The sequence below is a fragment of the Lepus europaeus genome, chromosome 12 (genome assembly GCF_033115175.1).
Source record: "Lepus europaeus isolate LE1 chromosome 12, mLepTim1.pri, whole genome shotgun sequence".
Lineage (NCBI taxonomy): Eukaryota > Metazoa > Chordata > Mammalia > Lagomorpha > Leporidae > Lepus > Lepus europaeus.
In genome coordinates, this window is record NC_084838.1 from 11727344 (window position 1) to 11738191 (window position 10848).

Below are 10848 nucleotides of genomic sequence, written 5' to 3' on the forward strand. Positions count from 1 at the left end.
AGCCCAGCTGTGGTGTAGGATGTGGTCGTCTTAACCGCCAAACGTAACACCCACTGCCTGTGCCCACACCCACTGCCTGTGCCCACACCGTGGAAGTCTCAGTTCTCTTCCCATCCAACATTTCAAGCCAGCTAAGTTCCCCAGGGTCGTGCGAGGGAAGCGTCCAGGAGAGAAGTGAAGAAACATCTGAGCCTGTGACTCAGGGCACGGGAGGGGCTCCTGGCCAGGGCTCATGTGGCCCTGCTCAGTTTCTGGAAGAACTGAGCTTCCCCCACTTCCCCCTGATGGCCCATCCTCGAGCTTAGAACCCAGATGTTTTTCCTGATAGACAAGGGAGGTGGAGGCTGAGCTCCCAGCTCCAAAGCCAGGAAGTCGGGAGGTCTGAGTGTCAATTCCAACCTTGGGTGTGTTCCTTAACCTCTTGTGAGAGGTTGAAGTTAAGGACAAACCAAAGGGTACATGCTTATCTGCCTCCTGGGCAGGTTAAAGCCACAAGTGTTTATAAAGCTCTGCTTCAAAGCACTACTATGTCATCTCCCCCCCTTTCATTCAATGCCTTTTTCACTACTAGGCTATTTCCTCTGCATCTGACTGGGTCTCTTTACTCTGGGTTGTGGCTTTAAATCACGCATGACCCCACAGAAGTCCACTCCACTCTCAGGGCCTTGGGCTATCCTTCCCGGAGCCCCGAACAGTTACGTGGTTGGGCCAGAGTCTTTGAAATGGCCTTCCAACCCTTTTTCTAGACCGTCTCACTGGGGACATTGCTGGTGCAGGGTCTGTTGCCTGAAATGTTAGGACCATTGGCCACCCCCTCCTCCCCACTCCACACTGACCCTGCAGTGGGAAGCCTTTTCTGTGACTCTGACTCCCACCTGTTCTACCAAAGTCTGTTGCCCGCCATCTTTGCCTCAGATTCTCTAATGAAGACAAAGATTTTAAACAGCTGAGGGCCTCTTACTAGACAAGTGCAAGTCCTCTCTGATGAGTAAAGTGTGAACCTGGCTGCGTGTGGGTGCTGATGGCACCCCCAATCCCCGTGCTGCTTCCCGGGCTCCCTCTTGCCCTGGCATTGATGACAAATCCTCCAGGACTGCTGAGTGCTGAGTGCCTTAGGTATGTCCGTGCCTGGAGCCCTTGGGAGGAGACTGGTCCATGTCGTCCCCATTTCCCAGAGGAAGGAAGTAGAGCTTGGGGAGCGGTTAAGGAGCCCCTGTCTCATGCGGTAGATCGGGGAAACACGCCAAGATTGATTCGATGGCCACACATATCCTCCCAGTTGTCAGCGGCTCTTAGCTTTGGATACATGCAGGAGTCACCTGGAGTCCTTTCAAAATAGAGGTGTGGATCCCATAGCCAGAGACTGTGGTTGAATTGCTCTGTGGTGTGGCCCCGGGCATGGAGCTTCTGAGAGCTCCAGGGGAGACCAACGTGTAGGCCCACGGGTTGAATGTGTGCAGATCAGAAGGTTCCAGGCCTGTCAGTAATTACGGATTAAGTGGCCAAGCTGAGATTTAACCCAAATACATCCGTTCCAAAGCCCATAAGCTTACTATAGACAGATTCCACGAATCACCTGCAGGGCTTATTGAGCTGAAGGTTTTGATTCAGTAGGTTGGACGTAGGGCCTGAGATTTCTTTTTCAAAATAAACTCCTAATTTCAGAATAGTTTTAAAATGACAAAATGAAAGTACACCCACACTCAGCTTCCCCTGTTATTAACATCTCATATTAGTACATTATAAGCCACATCCAGTTTCCCCCCGTTCCTTTCAGTTCAAATTCCCTCTCTCCCAGCCTCTAGTAACCCCTATTCTGTGTTCAGACCGAGATTTTTAATCTTCCACACGAGAATGTGGTATTCTCTCTCTGTGCCTGGCTTCTTTCTTTCTTTCTTTCTTTTTAAAGATTTATTTATTTTTACTTGAAAGTCACAGTTACACACAGAGAAAGAAGGAGAGGCAGAGAGAGAGAGAGAGAGGGAGGTCTTCCATCCACTGATTCACTCACCAATTGGCTGCAACGGCCAGAGCTGTGCTGATCTGAAGCCAGGAGTCAGGAGCTTCTTCCAGATCTCTCACGCAGGTGCAGGGGCCCAAGGCCTTGGGCCATCTTCTACTGCTTTCCCAGGCCATAGCAGAGAGCTGTATCAGAAGAGGAGCAGCCGGGTCTTGAACCGGCGTCCATATGGGATGGGATTTCATCCTTTGTGGCTGAATAGTATTCCATTGTGTATGTATACTACATTTTCTGTATCTTTCCATCTGACGGATGCCTTGGCTGATTGAACATCTTGGCTATGGAGGACACAGCTAGAATACACATGGTGGAGCAGCTATCTCTTTGATATAGTGATTTCGTGTCTTCTGGGGACGTACCCAGGAACGGGATTGCTGGATCATATGGCAGGGCTATTTCTCAGCTTCATTTTATTTTTTATTTATTTTTATTTTAAAAAAATTTTTTTTATTTTTTATTTTTATTTTTGACAGAGTGGACAGTGAGAGAGAGACAGAGAGAAAGGTCTTCCTTTTTGCCGTTGGTTCACCCTCCAATGGCCGCCGCGGCCAGTGCGCTGCGGGCCGGCGCACCGCGCTGATCCGAAGGCAGGAGCCAGGTGCTTCTCCTGGTCTCCCATGGGGTGCAGGGCCCAAGCACTTGGGCCATCCTCCACTGCCTTCCCGGGCCATAGCAGAGAGCTGGCCTGGAAGAGGGGCAACCGGGACAGAATCCGGCACCCCGACTGGGACTAGAACCCGGTGTGCCAGCGCCGCAAGGCGGAGGATTAGCCTGTTGAGCCACGGCGCCAGCCTTTATTTTATTTTTTAAAGATTTATTTATCTATTTGAAAGACAGTTACAGAGAGGCAGAGGCAGACAGAGGGAGGTCTTCCATCCACTGGCTCACTCCCCAAATGGCTGCAATGGCTAGGGCTGGGCCAAGCTGAAGCCAGGAGCCAAGTGTTTCTCCAGGTCTCCCACATGGGTCTCAGGGGCCCAAGCACTAGGACCATCTTCCACTGCTTTCCCAGATATGCATCTAGCAGGGAGCTGGATCGGAGTGGAGCAGCCAGGACTCGAACTGGTGCACCAGTGCCGCATGCAGAGCTCCGCTCCGCCACAACACTGGCCCCTATTTCTCACCTTTGAAGAATCCACAGTGCTCTCCGCAGTGGCTGCACCAATTTCCATCCCAACAGTGTACAGAGTTCCTCTCTCTCTCCCCCCTCACCACATGTGTTGCTGTCTTTTTGGATAACAGCCATTCTAACAGGGGCAAGGCGTTTTGATTTGCATTTCCCTGATGGCTAGCGACATGGAGCATTTTTTCATATATTTAGGTATAGAAGGAACACACATCAAAATTATGAAGGCTGTACGTGACAAACACACAGCCAATATCATACTGAATGGGGAAAAGCCAAAAGCATTTCCTTTCCAATCCAGAACATGACAAGGGCCTGGGATTTCTGGCGAACTTCTTGTTGCTAAGGCTGCAGGTGGAGGGACCACAGTGCTGGTCTGAGCGCAGGGTCTGTGTGTCTCACCTGTGTCCCTGCGGCGTCGGGCGCTGGTTGCTCCCCAAATGTTAAGTCCCCTCTTTGAAATTAAAGTGCCACATCCTGGACTGGTAATGGCCTCCAATTCAATTCTAGGATGTTTTAACTTTTGCTCAAGTTGGACAGTGGTTCTGGCCTTCCCTCTTCACACTTTGCCTTGAATTTCTTGAACAAAGAACCTCGCTCTTGGCTTTCCTGTCGTCCTGACGGAATCACAGGACATCATAGCCTTTTCGGACAGGAGGGTCTATGGAATGACAGATAATGTCTTGAGCCGCTCACAGCCAACGCACGTCTCAATGTCAGTAGGTAAAAGGTCACAGGACAATCTGGAAGGTGCTAGGGCGAAGGATCCCTCCACAGAGCTTCAAATAACAGGCAGAAAATCTCCCGCCGGGTTGACTTGAGAATAATGAGACTAATTGGTTACATCCCCAAAGGAAGTGTATCTGTGTGCTGTGCTCCGCCAAACCCGTTCCTGTCTTCCCTATCAGAGCCAGCCCTATCTCCATCCTCCCAAGTGTCAAAACACCAGACGCAGTTTTGGCTCCTTCCTCTCGTCTCTCTCCAAGCTCCGATCCGACCCTAAGTGCTGCTGAGTTTCTTCTAGAATCGCTCGCATTGGTGACTTCTGCCTTTATCACATGCCCCCCCCCCCCCCCCCCCCCCCCCGGGCTGTTTTCACTCCCTGTGCCTGGATTATTAAAACTATTTCCCAGTCGGTCTCCTATGGCGATCCCCTCCCCCAGGCCAACTTCCAACTTTGCTGCCCCGGGGCCTATGATGCTCAGGGACTTCCAGTGGCTCCCAAATGGCCACTAACTCAAGCCCAAATCCTTCCTGATCCTGCCCCTGTGAACTCTGGCCCTGGCCTAGCCTCCTTCTCCCTCCTCCCCCCACCCTCTTGCTTCTTCTTATGTAACCTACACACTGCAAAACGCCATCGCGCAAGGGCGCTTTGCAATTTCTCTATCTGCTGAGGTCGTCCTCTGGCTGGGGAGGAATCATTCTCCCATCTCCGCCTGCTGAAGCAAGACAACCCGTCCCTCAAGGCCAACGGGAGTGCCGTCCGCCCGGAAGCAGCCCCTTCCTACAGCCACAAGTGGTCTTTCCTGCCCTTTGTTCCCATGACACGGTGTAGCGTGATGGCTGAGCACAGGAGTTCTGGGATGGGACTGTTTGAGTTTGAATCCAGACTCTGTCCTTTAGAAGCTCTGTGACCCTAGGCAAGTTACTCCACCTTTTTGTGCCTGCACAAAGGCAGGGAGGTGGCTGGAGACAATATGGCCCCCACCTTCCAGAGGGAAAAAAAAAGATTTATTTATTTATTTGAAAGGCAGAGTTACAGAGGGCTCTCCCCTCTCTAGGGGGAGGACACAGAGATCTTCCATCACTGGTTCACTCCCCAAATGGCCACAACAGCCACGAGCTTCCTCCAGGTCTCCTGTATGGGTGCAGGGGCCCAAGCACTTGGACCATCTTCCACTGCTTTCCTAGGCACATTAGCAGGGAGCTGGATCAGAAGTGGAACAGCTGGGACTTGAACTGGTGCCCAAATGGGATGCCAGTGCGACAGGCTGGGGCTTTAACCCCCTGAGCTACAGTGCCAGCCCCTGGTACCCACCTTCTTCGATCGCTATAGTTACTCGCTGAACCACACACATGAATTGCGTAGTCCAGAGCTGATGAATGGTAGCATTGTTGCAAGTCTCCCTTTGAATAACACCTGTCACGGCCCGGGTGTGTCTTAGCTGCCCTGGTCTCAGTGCTCGCGTGAGCAAGACTTCTGTCTTCATACTTCTCTCTCCTGGTGCCCAGGTACATGACACACAAACAAATTACCTGGGCGGAGAATATTTAATTCTATGGGGTTAAATGGCCTTCTGCGTAGCTATCCAATCCCAGCCCTGGGCATCATAAAGGGTGTATTCCCAGGCCCTGAAATGGACCATGGTGCACTTGACAGTTGCTTCAGTTTGGGGTCGTGACATCTTCAGGTGTTGGTGTCTTGATCGGTTGTCAGCTGTAGCACACGTGGTTTGTTTTAATCAGATACTGACATTTGCAGATTCCTTTACTTGTAAAGAGAGATAAGGGCCAAGCAAGAGCCTCCGGCTTCCTGCCTCGCGGAAGAGTGGGCACGCAGGCGCGCAGGCGAAGCTTGTCCAGGTCCCACAGCCACGCTCCTGTCTTTCAAAGTCTCCAGCAGTTCTCAGCCTTGGTGCACACTGGCATCCCCTGGGGTCCTTGAGATGCTGACGTCTGGATCTGACACCCAGAGGTTCGGAGTGGAGGCTTAGAGGGTATAGAGATTTGGTAATAAATAGCATCACTCGTGCCTGTTTGTACTTATGGGTACTTAGTTCAGTGGGAGAAAAGGGAAAGTAGTCCCAGCTAGAGCGGTGGTGATTCATGCAGGCATTCATTCAGCCCCTGCTTGATGGCCTACTACGTGCTCATCGTCGTTCTAGGCTTGAGTAGTGGACAAAGCCCGTAGGGGCCCTGTTCTGGGGTGGAGGCAATGAGCAGGCCAACACAGAAATCGGGGGTGTGAGGGTGGGGTGGGGTGGGCTCTGAGAGGGAATGAAGCAGCCTGCTATGAGAGCCGACAGTTGGCAGGTGAGCATCTGCAGGAGGAGAGGCCGTGGGAGTCTCAGAGGACGGGGAGGGGAGGAAGGAGATGGCCGATGAAAGAGCCATTGGAACAGCGTGCCAGTCTGAGGGCACCGGCGGAGCCAAGCCCGGAGCAGGCAGGAATGGAGAGGGAAGCGGTGTGACCGGGTGTGCGGGTCCCACGCGGCTGCCTTCCTCCCGACGGGGACCTCTCCCACCATCCGTGTCTTCATGGCTTGACCGATCAAGCCCAAACGCCTCGGTGGGACAGGCCAGGGCTCCCTGGGGTCAGCACCACGGTCCTCCGGCTCCATCTACCACCACCGTCCCTCCTCCATCAACACCGAACTCCTATGTGAGCCGTCTCGGCTCCTGCATCTTTCCTCTGCCCAGAAGGTCTCCCCCAGCCTCTTCTTGGTGAATCTGCCCCTCAAGACTCAGCTTGGGGCCGGTGCTGTGGCACAGCCGGTTAATGCCCTGGCCTGAAGCGCCGACATCCCATAGGGGCGCCGGTTTGAGACCCAGCTGCTCCTCTTCCAATACAGCTCTCTGCTATGGCCTGGGAAAGCAGTAGGAGATGGCCCAAGGCCTTGGGCCCCTGCACCCATGTGGGAGACCCAGAGGAAGCTCCTGGCTCCTGGCTTCAGACCAGCACAGCTCTGGCCGTTGTGGTCACCTTGAGGACGAACACCCGGGGAGGAAAAAGGGACCCCTCAGCCTTTTTGTTGGTGTTTTCAAAACAAACCGAAAACCCAGAGATCACTGTGACCACCCCGGTCTGTGCACGGAGGGGCAGAAGGATAAAAGGCCAAATTAGGCGATGGTAATGAGAAATCCATTGCTGTGGTGTTCCTTGGTTGGAGGGTGGAATGCAAATTAAGCCAGCACGCGTGCCCTTTCGGGAAGCCTTGTTTTCTGTCTGCTCTGATGGAAGGGTTGACAGCAAAAAGAAACTGATCATGGCGTTGCCTTCACTTGCCTCTGCGGGAACGAAGGCTTCCTGGGGTGTGTCCGTGGTTTGATTTCAAGGCGCCATTCATTGGTTCCTCTGATTGTCTGCTGACCGTGGTCTTTTGTGAGGGTCTCAGGTCCTCAGTGGGGAACTCAAACCACAGACGCTTCCATGGAAATCCTTTAGCGTCTTCCCTTCCATGTCAGAGTGATGGGCAGGCGACAGAGAGGAGGAGGGAGAAGGAAGCTGGTGCCGAGCAGGCTGCTCTTTGCCTTGGTATGTGGCCTTGGCCAAGCCACTCGTGTCTCCCAGTCAGTCTCCTTAGCTGCGCAATAAGGGATCGGACAAGGATGGCACCTAAGCTTTTTTCCTGGTCAAGAATTACATAAAGCACATTTTCCATCAGCCGCTTTGTGGGGGGGATGGTGGAATTTTGACGGTTTTCTTAAGTGGGCCTGATCACCTGGGCAGCTCATTCTAGAAATTTCATTAAAATGAGAAGGGCATTTTGGCCTCTCGCTTTATCTTATTATTTTTTTTGGCTGAGTTTTTGTTTTAAAGTGACTATTTGAAAGGCAGACGGAGATAAAGAGATACACCGAGATCTCCAACAGCTGGGGCTCAGCCAGGCCAAAGTCAGGGGCCAAGACCTCAACCCAGGTCTCCGTGTGCCATCCCAGGTGTGCGTTACCAGGATGCTGGAGGCAGAGTCAGGACTCGAATCCGGGCACTCTGATATGGGAGGCGGGTGTCCCAACACGCAGCTTAACTGTTAGTCAGAATACCAACTCCTGTGCCTTTGTTTCTAAGGATTTATTTTATTTATTTGAAAGAGTTACAGAGGTAGAGAACCATCTGCTGGTTTACTCCCCAAAGCTGTACTCATTCGAAGCCAGGAACCAGGAGCTTCTTCTGGGGCTCCCATGCGGGTGCAGGGGCCCGTGGACTTGGGCCATCCTCCACTGCTATCCCAGGCCATAGCAGAGAGCTGGATAGGAAGTGGAGCAGCCAGGACTAGAACCGGTGCCCATATGGGATGCTGGCGCTTCAGGCCAGGGCTTTAACCCGCTGCGCCACAGCGCCGGCCCCGCCTTTATTTTAAATATTTCACCCACACTGACGTTTGAAGGACAAGTTATGGAACAGAGTCAGAGGTTTCATCATCCACGTCCCTCCTGAGAAATTGTTTCCTGTAACTTTATTATCGCTTGAGGCTGGGTTTGTTGCAGGATTATTATGAAGGTTTGGTCTTAAAAGTCAAAGGGGTGGTGCTATAGCACAGTGGATTCAGCCTTGGCCTGCAGTGTGGTATCCCCTATGGGCACCAGTTCCAGTCCCGGCTGCTCCTCTTCTGATCCAGCTCTCTGCTATGGCCTGGGAAGGCAGTAAGATGGCCCAAATCCCTGGGCTCCTACACCCACATGGGAGACTTGGTGGAGGTTCCTGGCTTCAGCCTGGCCAACCCCTGGTCATTGTGGCCATTTGGAGAGATGGAAGATCTCTCTGTCTGTCCTCTTCCTATCAAATAAATGGCTGAATCTTTGGGAAAAAAAAAAAGTCAAAGGGGAAACCTTTGGGAGATCAGCCCTTCTTTGAATACCTTATGACTGGAGCAAGTGCAGCCCGAGTCTCTCTGCCTTCTTGGACTCTGGCTGTCTAAGCTGGAGGCTGGTGCCCTGTGGAGGGCTGGATCAGGAAGGTTCACCTGCACCAGTGGGGAGAGGCACTGGGCGAGGGGCCCTGAGAAGATTCTAGAGGCGCTCTGGGCACCAGCAACCGAAAAAGGCAGGAATGGGATCAGAAACTTGGATGACCAGGTAAGGAAAGGGTGGTGTGTATCACACAATGGCGTGTTCCTCAGCCATAAGGAACGGAGTCCTGCCATTGGCAGGAGGAGGGAGGGGACTGACAGCCAGCTACAGAAGGACAAACAGCACCGTCCTCTCAGATGGGGAGGGGACAGCGGAGGTTGGCTCCTGAGTACAGAACACAGTTAAGAAGTAGTGCGTTCTGGTGTCTTGCACTGGGGCCACTGGAGATCAATAACGTACTGTATGCCGTGTAACGAACTGGAGGAGCAGAGCTGCTCCAAACTGAAAGGAAATAAGGAGATGGAAATGCTGTGGAAATACTGCACAGTACCCCATAAAAAGGTTAACAAGTTAATGATGGGCTAATAAAGTTTTAAATTAAAAATATAGACATCTACAACAACTTGAGATAAAACTGAACATGAAACGGGTGATGCACGGATGCATTTTGCTGCATGTGTCAAACTAGCAGGTGTGTGTACCATGGCACACCTACAATGACTTACACTGCCCAACTGCGCATTCAAGTGTGTTAGGATGTTGTGCAAGGGTTTCATCGAACTGTTGTTTGCCGTGACTGCTGCACGTTGCTGTGTTACAACAGAGCCGTGCGGTAGGGTTCCTGGGCAGCAGCCCGTGGCACCGCAGTGACTCCCTCGGCTCACGTGGGGACTGTCTGACCGGCCTGGTTCTCGGGTGTCCGCCGTTTGCTGCTGCCTCCCTCCCTAGCTGTGCGTTCCTCAAGGCAGGGATTGTGTGTGTGTTTCACTCTCGGTAGAAGCCGAATCAAATCCCAGCAGACTGCTCCTAAACACTGTGCTCCTAAACACGTTGCTGCTCCCTGAGTTGTCAGCTTGGAGTTTGTGTATCCAGTGCCTGGTAGGGGAGGCCTGGGGAGGGGCAGGAGAGAGAAGGGACGGTGAAGGGACTTGCCCAAGGCCACACAGCTCTCGGCTTCCTGGGTAAACATGGTTCCTGGCTGCTCTGTCTGGGGATGAATGAGATGGCTCAGCTCTCTGGGGACTTGAGAAACACACACACACAGGGAGGGGCCGGTGCTGCGGCATAGTGGGTAAAGCGGCTGCCTGTAGTGCCAGCATTTCATATGGGCGCCGGTTCGAGACCTGGCTGCTCCACTTCCGATCCAGCTCTCTGCTATGCCCTGGGAAAGCAGAAGATGGCCCAAATCCTTGGGCCCTGGCACCTGTGTGGGAGACCCAGAAGGAGCTCCTGGCTCCTGGCTTTGGATCGGTGCAGTGTCGGCCATGGCAGCCCTCTAGGGAGTGAACCAGAGGATGGAAGACCTCTCTCTCTGCCTTTGCCTCTGCCTTTCAAATAAATAAATAAATAAATAGACAAATCTTAAACAACAAAACACACAGGGCTTCTCAGGTTGAGTTTCCTTCTCTGAGAAGTGGGGGGGGGGGCAGTTCTGTTGATTCTGTAACAAGCTGACTGCACAGTGCCTGGCACCAAATCGTTGTGGCCCCCTAAAGATGACTGGTCCCCTAGCAATGCAGAGACCAGCCAGGCAGGAGTGTCTGGGCGAGGGGAGAAGGGCTGACAGCACACGGTGGTCCAGCCGCCGCGTGCCTGAACCGGGCCCCAGCACCACGAACTGTGAGTCAGTGCAGGGCTAATTGGCAGACAATGGCGTTAATGAAAAGACCATGTGTCTCCACAAAAGCCCCCACCCAGCTCGCAAGCCTGGAGACAGCTTGAAGCACTTGTGGCGCTCTCCTCTTTGGGGAAGAAATGCAGGCTGTGGGCGAACCAGGAGTGCAGATGCTTCTTGCGCTGGGTGTGGGCCCCGACTGGTGGGCAAGTCCAGTGTCTGGAAGCCAGCAGAGGACTGGGCCGACTCCTGGGCAAGAGAAGAGGCAGGGTGGGGGTTTGGAGAGACCAACACATC